This window comes from Crocodylus porosus, unplaced genomic scaffold (assembly GCF_001723895.1).
Source record: "Crocodylus porosus isolate Cpor-Errol unplaced genomic scaffold, CroPor_comp1, whole genome shotgun sequence".
NCBI classification, from domain to species: Eukaryota; Metazoa; Chordata; order Crocodylia; family Crocodylidae; genus Crocodylus; species Crocodylus porosus.
Window position 1 is genome coordinate 8,778,253 of NW_017728932.1, and position 9,121 is coordinate 8,787,373.

At 45.3% G+C, this 9,121-nt stretch overlaps 1 long non-coding RNA gene across 1 annotated transcript; it reads right to left on the reverse strand.

Annotated features, from left to right (window-relative positions):
- Positions 1 to 965: 965 nt before the first annotated feature.
- LOC109317072 lies at positions 966 to 7,728 on the reverse strand. The gene is made up of 2 exons (XR_002102967.1): positions 7,284 to 7,728; positions 966 to 1,168 (listed from the first exon to the last, which is right to left on the reverse strand). It is a non-coding gene; the product is annotated as an uncharacterized LOC109317072 (long non-coding RNA).
- Positions 7,729 to 9,121: the final 1,393 nt, after the last annotated feature.

Here is a 9,121-nt window from a genome sequence, read left to right on the forward strand (position 1 = left end):
GAAGACTATGTCCAATAAAGAAGGATATCTGGGGAGACCAAGGCATAAAAAAGCTTAGCACTTCTCTGCAGAGGGAAGAAGTAGATGAGCGTGTGTACTTACAGTGCACTCCTTGGCACCAGTTCCCTATATGGACAGTCTTAGTGTGGTAAGATGGGGCAGGACAGCTTACTCTGCTTCGGAAGTGTGCATTTACACACACCACATCCTTGCTTCTTGCTTCCTGCGTAGACCAGCTTTGCACGGAGTCTGGGCAGCATCGTGCCTGGGTAGATGGGGCTGTAGAGGAAGATTGCTTTTTAACCCTTGTGATTTGGTTGGAGAAGCTCCTCCACAGGAAGCTTCCTGCCTTTGTTCATTAGTCCATTGCCTTGCCCTGTGTGTCAAAGGGGCTGCTGTGTTGTGTCTGTGTTTCAGACAAATAAGATCTCCGCCCTTCCTCCCCTTCTCCTGGCTTTCTCTCAAAGACCCGGTTGTCTCCTGGAGGCCAGGAGACTTTCGAAAGTGCCATGTGAATTTTCATGTCCTGTCTATGTAAGTATAACTTGTTAGAAGTTGCATGGACCCAGCCCTTGAGCAGAGGAATTTGACCGGCTGGAGCGGAAACTAGCGGGGGGCTTGACTCCAAGTAAAGAAGTAAAGAAGCCACGCTAGGAGAATCTTCCAGTTGCTATTGACTTTACCATTAAAGGCAACATATGACTTGTACTATGATGTATATTACTAGCCTGAGCACTGCAAAAAATGGCCAATTATGTACAATTTCTTGGGGAGGGACTTGGAGAAGAGAGGAATTCTGTTGCCTTGTGCTGGACAAAAATATACCACTAAAGCAAATGACCTATGCAGGAACTGCCCCAGGAAATTCTCAACGTATACCTTTCAGCTGACAGAAGGAAATTGGGCTTCACGGCCTTGAAGTTATAGCTTTCCAAATGGCAGTGTCTTGCAGCCACTCTTTCCGCTGTTTGGATAGGATCTTCCTCATGCCTGAGAAGTTTGTTTCCTATTCCTTCTTACTTCCAAAGCACCTTAGCTGTTCAAAAGGGATATACAGTAGATGCCGCATTCATGCTGGGAGCGTATTGAGCGTTTGCATCCTGCCTCATTGTTTTCATAACCGTCTCACTCATACTTCCACAATTGGGTTGGTTGCCAAGATGCAAAGCTAAAAATAGAAAATGTGATGGAAAGGGGCATACGTTACCCTATAGGTTAATTACCAAGCCCAGTTTAGCCTGATTCGCGTTTGTCACATGGGCAGCAGGCCAGAGGCTCTGCTGATGTGTCCTGACAGACCTCCATTGATATCAGTGGAATTACACTCATTTATGGCATGTGAAGATCTAGCCCTTTGATATAACATTGTTCATTAACCGCATTATTTTCCTTTGGAAACATGAATAATGTGATAAACTTGGTCATTGCTCCAGTCAAGCTACCATAGCTCCAGCCCTGACATTCATCAGAACAGCCTGGAATAGCCAAGCTATTTTAAATAACCTTTGCATTTCTTGACCCATCCTACATTACGTGCCAAAATGAATTTAACCCAGCTGAGGTCTGGATACACTGAAAATGAGAGTGCTATTGAGTATATAGCTAGAATGCTGCTCCTGGTGACAAGCCTAGGGGAAATTTTAATAGTTTAACAGTAATGATCAGCATTTATAAGACATCATAGTTTTGCACAGAGGTTTTTAGAAAACGCAGTCAATGACCTCTTGAACTAGCCTGCTAGTGTGTTACTGGTTTCTGATCTGTGCCTGCCAGTGGATTTGGGAGTACCTGAAGTCCCAGGGTGAGAGCCTGGGACGGAGGATGCTCGCCGGGTGCAGTACCATACACGGTGTTTAGAACGATTGAGTTCTGCCTGCTCAATCACTATCGTTTTTGGAACAATTGAGTTCTTCTCCATCGATATGATTTGGAACTGATTTGGCTGATTTGACCTGGAACACAAAATATATTAATAAAATTTTTAAAAAATCTGTGCTGGCTGAGAAAGACAGTAAATTCTTTGCGAAAGGAAGTATACTTTTTTTTATCTTTGTTTCCTGCTGAGGACACTGTTGATGTTCCACAAATAATTAACAATATTCAGCTCTGACATACTAGACTTCCCACTTCCCTTTCCATTCTGTTCTGATCAACTGCAACCTTTTGCCTATCGTTTGTTGTCTTGTTTTCCTTTCTTTTCCCTGTCTCCTGCCTAGGACTTGGTTAAAAATTATGCCAGGACTCTCCCCTCTCTCCAGGCCACGTGTATGAAGACTCCCACTCCGTCTGCATTTGAGGATTACTCATGTAGAACCTTTTCTTTAACTGGAGTCCTTCCCAAGGCAGAGGCAACTCAAGTCCTGCAGGGCATGGCTAGTCATATGATTTCAGAACCATTAACCCTAAATTAAGCACATCCTGCATGGTTCACTTAGGATAATCTGGACTAAATTGGTTAATTCCACTCTAAATTACCTTGCCTTAGAGCTAACAACAGGCTCCGTGCCCACTTCCAAACACAATTTACTGTACACTCATGATCATATTTTACAGTACAGTGAATTTGAGACTGATTCATTTCAAAGAAAGGAGCAGGAGATGTGACACTTCATGGTATAGACTACAATGAAATAAATATATTAATAGATTTTTAAAGCCAGAGAGGCCATTAGATCATCTTTCTATATAGCACAGGGTCTAAAACTAAGAGCCACAGAATTTAATCGCTGCACAGGGCCCACAAGAGAGTTGAATGCAAGGTCTTTGGTTTGCAAGGTCAGGGTCATAACCCCAACCACTCAGTCACAAGCTGATGTCAACAGCTGGGCAATCTAGTGTGTTTGAGGTATTGTGTTTGGGATTGCAACAGGTAGGGCAAAGGCATGTACATCTCCTCTGGTCTGGAGAGGAAGGTCAGTTTACAGGTCATCCTCAAAACAATCCATGTTCCTGGCAGTGGGGAATAGCTGGAAATGGAGTTGTCAGGAAAGCTGGCTTTGGGTGGAGGAAGTCCCCCCTCCAGGCCTCGTAGGGATAGCTCGAAAGGAAAAAGATCTCACCTCCACACAAGTGCTTTCCCCTACTGCTGATCCTACACATTCCTGTGATCTGCCTAGGCCTTTCTCCCTGGGATAAGCAGAGCTGTAATGGGTTTCTGCCAAGACACAATTTGGTCCATAATCTCTTTGTCCTGCTTGGCCCTCTTCTCTGGTCACTCTGTGGGCAAGTAAGAGCCCTGCACCATCTCTTCCACTTTGAAAATGACCTGCTCAGTGAAATCCATGAGCAGCAACAACTTTGTTGTGTCTCTAGGGTGGCTTCTCCTCTGGACTCCCCTGGCTTTACAGCTGCAGACATTAGGGGAGCTAAGCCTTATTTACACCACTCTATAAGAGAGGAATCAGTCCAGTTGGTTTTTTACCTACACCCATTCCTTCCATGGGTTAAATTATCTTGCCTCCTCCTGTGTGCAGGTATAAATCAGGAATAACCCCATCTGTGATAAGCCCCTTTGTGTTTCAGTGGGAAACTTATCTGGGCAGGGGTTTAGTTTCTCCGCAATAAACCTCGTTTGCTAAGGATGCTAGAGTAAGAGCAGCTGCTGGACTCATGTAACTTCCCTTGAACTCTGACCACAGACTAATACTGCTATGAATCATACCCTTTAGCTGCCCAAAGCAGGTCTCAACTAATTACATGCAGGGAAAGCCTCTGGCATATTTTTGAGCTGTTAATGAATAACACAAATATATCAATAATCCCAATGAATGGCAAGATTTTGGAGAAACTTATTTTCACTATTGCGCTGCATCAATCTTGTGGCCTGTTAGGACAGCATCAGTTCTGTTGTTAGCACTGCCTGACAATGTGACGTGTGTCCTCAATGCAGGCTTTTCCATTTTCTGTGCCACTTTCACTTTGGCTCTCCTGTCCAAGCGCCGAGAAAAGCCTGGATACTGCCATTGATGAAGGAAGGCTTCAATCACTAACTTAAACTGCAGTAGCCAGCCAGGGACCCTGGATATGACATACAAACATTTGATGTTATGGCCAGTTAGCAAGGAGTGAATGAGCGGTGCTCCACGGCCTGTGGAATGACAGTACTCCCTTCTGTATTGTATTACAACCAGGATAAATTGCAGTCTGGCTGTGCCTCCCTCTGCCTCCCATGGGGTCGGGGGGAGGAGAGGTTGGTCTTTACATTGGTAGTAAAGGTTTTATTTGGGAGATGTAGCTGGATCCTGAGCCTTGTCATGTTCTTCCACGTCTAGAGTTATTGCACAGAAGTGGTGGACAGATTACTCCACATTATCTGGGTGCCCCGTGAAATCAGGACGTGGTCTCTTGGCTGTTATGTTAAGCTGAAATGAGTGGCACATCTTTTACCAAACGGGCTGTGGGTTTGCACCTGAATCCTCCTTGCATACAGATACTGTGTGTTGTCTGTAACTGAACCGATTATGGGAACTGAAACACTTGGCTGGGATGCAGGAGATCTGGGACTAGTTCCTGACTCTTACAAACACTGTATGGGTGCATCTACATGAGATGCGTTAATGTGCATTAGCCTAATTTAATGCACATTATGGGCATGTCTACATGTGCATGCCCTTAATACACATTAAAAATGGCAAAATTAGGCTAATTATGTCTAAATTTGATACCTGCAAATGCAGGTATCAAATTTAGGTGTGATTAGTTCAAATTCATTAATGCACGTGTAGACATGATCCAACACGAGGTCTGCCCATCCATTAGAGGCACATGGCAGGGCTGCAACGACTTGGCACTAACTTTAGTAGACACCTGCCAAAAACCACTTAGTGCTCATTAGCTTAATGCGCATTAAATTTAGTTACGCTTAAATGCATGTGTAGACGTGCTGTATGTGAAAATCACATGGGGGAGGGCCAGAAATACTCAAAGGGCAGTAATCCCCTTTGTCATGTCTGAAAATCTCACCCAAGACTCTCTGTGCCTCACCTTCTCACCTGCAAAAAAGGGCAAAATAAGACTTCCCTTCTCCCACCAATTGTCCATCTTATGTAGTTATACTTTGAGGGCACTTACACACATACAGGGAGCCTGCTCCAACACGTTGGAAATCCCATGCATCAGAGCAAACTGGATTAATTAAGTCTGCTACAGCATGTAAGTTCGCGTGCTCTGGCAGCCTTGTGCGTCGCATGTATCAGCGGCGCAGCATGCCTCTGCACTGAGAAAATGGTGATGGTGTGCTTTGAACTACAACATGCCCAATGTGCTTTAGTTCAAAGCACGCTGCCACCATTTTGTCAGCACGAAGGTGCGCTGTGCTACTGATACACATGATGTGCGGGTGCTTTTAATTAGTGCGGCTTGCTAGTTAAAAGCGCCTGGCACTGCATCAGGAGCACGTGTAAAAACGCCCTGAGCTCTTTGGAGCTGGAACTGTCTCCTACCATGTGTGTGGACAGCACCAAACACATCTGCCTATAGTTCTTTCAGGAGCTCCTCCAGCCAATAAGTACTGAAAATAAGCTAGAGTTTGTAAGTATAACCTAGGAACTGTCTATGTTCCTCAACCTTTATCGGGAAATTCTAGCCATCATACTTCTCATAATTCTTGGCTAGAGTACGTAATGTTCTGGCAGGAAAAGATAAGGGCAAGCCCCAGGAGGATGAAGCGATATCACTGAAAAGTACATATTTACAGAAGCCTCGGAGTTAGTCTCCTATTAATTATAATGATACCATTTGTAGAGCTTTCAAGTCTCACAAAGATGGTGACCTCATTGTTTTCATAATTAATCTCTACCTGTTGTAAAATGCAGAGCCTCATGGTACTGTAAGTAGTTGCCTGTCATCATCTCCTCTGCCATTGTGATAATTTGATCCTTATTATAAAGCTAGGAAGGACTCAGCAGAAAAATCGTGGAAGCCAGAATGTCTGGCTAGTTCTTGTATGCCTGGATAAATTCCTAATAATTGCTTGGTATTGCAATATATGATTGCAATCCACTCTACAAAAGAGGCTTTATGCTATTACTCAGTCTAGGTCTTTCTGGGGTTAGAATATCAAACTGAGTCTTGGAGATATTATTCTTTTGGGCCAAAACACAACAGATAAATCCAAATCCAGAAACTGGATACCTCCAAGTTTGGAGATGTTTGGAAATGGGGTCTTGGTTCAAGCCCCTCTCTGGCTCTGTAGTTAGATGAGACTGTCTCACTGAGGTATATAAAACCCTTCATGCCACATGAATCTACCCTAGGTAAAACGATCCTGACAACTACTTTTTCCAAAGTACATCATTCCATTTTGGAGACTTCTATTTTGTTTCGTAGTGCATTTAATGCATGTGAAAAGTGCCTGATTGACAGCCTTGGAGACATGAGTCTGAGTACTCTATCTGCTATTGCTAGAGTAGCATGTTCCCCTGGTGATATTTTATACAAGGCTTTATGCCATGCCTAAGCTAGAAAGCAGTACTATTTAACTATACCACTATAGCATAGCTGTCAAGTATGTGGGGGCCCAAGTGCCCTGGCTCCCCTCGGGAAGAGGGTAGGGTGACCACCAGTCCCTAATTGAGCGGGACAGTCCCAAAATGGGAACATCAGGTCCCCATTCTGGGCTGCTTGACTCTGGGACAGCATTGTGCAGGGATCTAGGTTTTCTGTTTGCTGCAGAAAAACATGGAAAACAGCAGGTTTCCCCTTGCAGACTGCAAGGGGCTGCAGGGAGCAGGATGCAGGAGGCACCACATATGTGTGTGCGAGCGCACACATGCATGTGGCCAGGAATATGGCCCCAGCCAGTGGTGAAGACCAGCTCCCCCAGCTGCCTGCAGGTAAGTCCATGGGGGGAGGGGTGCAAACTGAGGCCCCCATGGTGAGGGAGAGAGTGGGGCAGGGGCTGGGGCTGGGGGCTCCCCATGCCCAGCCAGGATGGTATATGGGGCCCAGGGGTGGGGAGCAAGACAGAGCCACAGGCCCCAGAGCCCAGGGGGTGGGACGGGGGGTGCAGCTCCCTGCCACTGTACACACTCCTGGGGAGAGGGAAATGGGGGAGCATGTACCCCCCAGATTTCTGTGCAGGGCGGGGGTGGCATTCACTTCTGCCACCCATGGGTACTGCTTGGCTCTGCTCTGGCCAGGACACTGGGGGCGGGGCATCATCTTAGCTCCCCCAGCAAAAATAAAAGTCAATGCCTATGCAGTATAGACAGCATGCTAGGACTTTGACCTACATAACTGGTTCAGTAAAATGTCTCTTCCTTTACGGGGATTATTTTACCTACCTTGGAACTGTAGAACAGTCCTGAGAGCAGGAGGAAGTTGGAAGGAAGAAGAAAAAATGCTAAAAGCCAACTGGTACTCAGGTCCTCTTCCATTTCAATCCCTTTCTGCTTCAGGGCTTTGGAAAAGGTCACATCCCAGTTTGACATGCTATTGAAGAGGCCTGCAGTAGGTACACCATTTTCAGGGGGATCAGATGTTTTTCCTTAATGACCAGCACAGTTTTGAGTTTTGTGTGCTGCCCATATCTCAAGCAGAAAGTTAGTGTGGAGTTATCCACAAGTGCTTCCAAGCTGTACACAGAGGGGACGAAGGCTGCTTTATCTTAGAGCACGGCATCCCATGGCCTTGCCTGCCTGATGAGGTTTATCTACATCACACATTATTTAGGTCTCTCCTACCTTTGCTAATACTCCTACCTTTGTTTGTGCTCCACTAGTGTTATTTTTCTTGTATAGACAAACCCTTTCCTTGATGTCTCTTGCTCTTACCGCAGAGTCAAGCCATTCACTTCACTTTACCACTTTGAAAGGTGCATGGGAGATTTACTTAGTTAAGTATGCCCTGATATTAGTCAATGATTATAAAATGCTTTCAGATCATTGGGTTACTTGGTCAAGTGATGAGGAAAGAAAGGTAGGAAGGGAACTAAACTGCAAAGGGTTTGGATCAGCTCTAGGATCGTGGATATTAGAGAAGAAAAGAACTAGTCCCGTATCTCCACAAAAGCACAATTGTTTCCATCACTCTATTGTCTAGTGTTTCATCCATTCTAGTTTCAAATATCTGATGTGACAGCATTAGCCTTTTAAAGTTTAGTGCATCCCAACAGGATCAAATTATAGTGTGTCAGCATGACTGTGCGGGCACCGTTTTCTGAATAGGAACATCTTGGCCTCCTGTGCTATGTGTGGCAGTGATACTTGTGAAATAGTCTGTGCCTTTCTCTGGCTGAAGACTCTTCAGAAATGTGGAGGATACTGTGCATGCCAATAATGATCTGCCCAGCGCTCAAAAAAAAAGGACTTTCCACCAATCTGATTCAACAGGAAATGGCTCTGTCTGCACTGGAAATAACTGGAAGCACTGGGCACAGAAACCTTAACCATCTGTGGGAAATCACATCTCAAAGTGGAGCCAGAACTGGAGAACGTACATGTGCCCCCTGGTATCTCTCGTCAGCAGTTCTGACGTGCAAACTGTAGAAAATTAGGGTTGGAAGGGACCTCAGGAGGTCATCTAGTCCAGGCCGCTGGGCAAAGCCGGACCATCCCCAAATACATTGTCCCAACCAAAGCTTTGTCTATCCGGGTCTTGAAAACCTCCAAGGATGGTGCTTCCACCATTTCTCTGGGTAACCTGTTCCAGTGTTTTACTACCCTCCTAGTGAGAAAATCCTTCCTAATATCCAACCTAAACTTCCCTTGCTGCAACTTGAAACGGTTGCTCCTTGTTCTGTCATCTGCCACCACTGCGAACAGTCCAGCTCCATCCTCTTTAACCCAGCTTCAGGTAGTTGAAGGCTGCTATTCAATCCCCCCTCAGTCTTCTCTTCTTCAAACTAAATAAGCCCAATTCCCTCAGCCTCTTCTCAGAAGTCATGTGTCTCATCCCCTGAACCATTTTTGTTGCCCTCCAGTTTGTCTGTCTCCAATTTGTCCATATCTTTTCTGTAGTTGGGGGCCCAAAACTGGACACAGTACTCCAGTGCTGAATAGATAGAAATAATTATTTCCCTTGACTTACTAGCAATACTCCTACTAATGCAACCCAGGATGCTGTTAGCTTTCTTGGCAACAAGGGCACACTGCTGGCTCATATTCAGCTTATTGTTCACTGT